This window comes from Nicotiana sylvestris, chromosome 4 (genome assembly GCF_000393655.2).
Source record: "Nicotiana sylvestris chromosome 4, ASM39365v2, whole genome shotgun sequence".
Lineage (NCBI taxonomy): Eukaryota > Viridiplantae > Streptophyta > Magnoliopsida > Solanales > Solanaceae > Nicotiana > Nicotiana sylvestris.
In genome coordinates, this window is record NC_091060.1 from 84,322,706 (window position 1) to 84,325,297 (window position 2,592).

Consider the following 2,592-nt stretch of genomic DNA (forward strand, 5'->3'; position numbering starts at 1 on the left):
CTTAAGGGAGTACTTGCCTTGATTTTCTGACTAACTGATTCTGAGTTCCTCAATTACTATGCTACTATGATTCTTACCTTATTTACTACCTGCTTTCAAACTATAAATACTCTAGTTTTTCATTAGAACAGGACACGAACTCTTGGTTCAAAACTATCTCCCATACTTAAAAAATCTGTGCTCTCTCTCTTGTCCTACTTGATACTTCTCTAAGTTAGCCGGCTGCAAGTCAAGGCTAACCATTTGTGCTATCTTGTTCTTTTATTCTGCTTACTATTCTCTCCATTGGTATGTTCTAGTTTCAATTAAAAGTTCCAAGCACTTCTCTTGTTACTTCAGTTCATTTTGTTCCTAGTTTGATTCTATTTGTGGTTTTGTTGTGAAACTTATAGTTGATAGCTACATTGTTAGCATGATATCATGTCTTCCCCTCCCCTTGAGATCAGTATGTTTCCCCTTCTGTTTGTTTCTGCATGTCTACACTAATCATCTCTTACTTGTTATATGTTTACCACCATGAATTTCCCAAATCCCTATCCCCCTACATGTGAGTAGGTTCTTTATGTCTGATTTTGTGACTATGTCTAGCTAGCTGCTTCTGGGCATGACTATACTAATACCCAGGTCTTGGCTTAACTATGTGTGTCCTATGTATTCCCAACCCCCCCCCCTTTACCCCTATTTATGACTACCAAACCTGCCTTGATGTTATGACTCCTGGTTGTATCTGAACCTATCCTAAGGTGTTTGGACTTTTTTAACTACTCCAATCTCTTTTTTTCAAACAATCTCTGCTGCTTTACTGAATTATTTTCAAAAAAAAGACTTTTGTTAAATACAGTGTCTTACTAAAAAAATTCAACTTGTGTCCATCACTTTTCACTCTACTCTTAGTCAATAAGTTCTACCCCCTCTAGTATGTGTACTGCCTTGGGATCCTTTTGATAACCCTCTTAACTCTGGCATACTGGGGCTAGCCTTTCCACACTGCACTTGTTCAAATCTCGGTTATTAAGTCTAGGTGTAAGCACTGCCCGGGATCCTTGAGATCCTTAGGGAACTTTGATGCACCTAGACCCTGATTTGTCTATGGAACTAAGGCATATGAGGCTATTGGAGGCTTTGGGAAACCTGGGCCTAATTGAAGGCTCCCTATAGAATAGCCTCTTGATTTTCTATTTTTACTTATGTAATTCATTCATTGGCCTGTAATAATTGTAAACAGATATTGGGATATTTATTAAAAAGGGTGGGTAGATGCATAACTTATGGGGTAATACGGGTAGAAAACCTGCTCCTAGGACCTTACTTTTAAAAGTCTGTTTGCTCTACTAAATAGAAAACATGCTCATAGGACTTTACTCTTTAATCTGATTGCTTTTCCTAATAGAAATCATGTCCATAGGATTTCACCTTTAAGTTTGTTTGCTCATCAAGTAGAAACCATGTCTATAAGGTTTTACATTCTGTCATATTTAGAAACCATGCCTATAGGTTCCAAACAATCATGTCTTAAAATCAGTTCAATAATAGATGTTATGCCTATAGGACCTAATCCAGATTTAGTTATAACAAGTGTCATGTATGTTTCTATGCCTTCAAATCGTTAAAATTAGTATTACACTTAGATATCATGCATATAGGGAGCCATACTCGAAATTCTGCTTGTCAGTCTAATCTAGTCTAATAAATCAACTTGATTACGCCTAGTTCATTTCTGAATTGGTTTTATTAAGTATTAAGCATTTCCTGAAACAAGTTCTTTCAAACAGTCTCCATCTCATTAGATATCATGCTTATAGGTATTAAAGGAATCCATTTCAAAACCTGTCTTGTCTTTGTATTAATATAGACATCAGCATTCTACGTATAGGCAAGCCTTTAGGGAATTTTCAAAACTGCATTCTCTGAAACTGTCTCTACCGCTTAACGTTTTCTGACCCTAACAGGCTTTAAAAAAGAGTCCCTAGGCAACTGCTAGGGTGTAGCTTCTGCGTCTAAAAAAAGGTTTGACTATTTCTGAATATTCACTTAGATATCCTACTTTAGGACATTGTCTAATAAAAGACCTTAACTGTGTTTGAGTCGTGTTGCTTATGTGTTTGTTTGAGGAGGAAACTCTGAGCCTCTTAATTGCTCCCATTATGTGTGAAAGTCCTAAATGCTTTTGATTGTTGCCTTAGAATTTTCGCCTTTTAAAACCTTAGGGGTACGTCTAAAACCACCCATAGGTAGAGGTCCTAACTCCCTCCAGGACCATTAAGAAGGGACAGGTAGCAGCACACAATAGGAACCGTTGACCAAACACCCGCTTTGCATGACCAATAAGGGGATGGGAAGGGTAGACATGGGATATGATGACTACGCGTTAATGTCATGTGTAGCCCCTCATTGAGGAGTGTTTACCGGACATTGTGTGGGGTGATCCTTTAGGATAACCAACCTAGGACCTTTCTTTACCAAATCCTTTCTTTATTTAAACCTTTGTTTTACAACTTGTTCAAACCTTTATCTTACTACTTGAGTTATTCTAACGTACTTTACTTGCAACTTATTTGATTCAACTGCTTCCCTTTGAGGTTACTTCGAGCC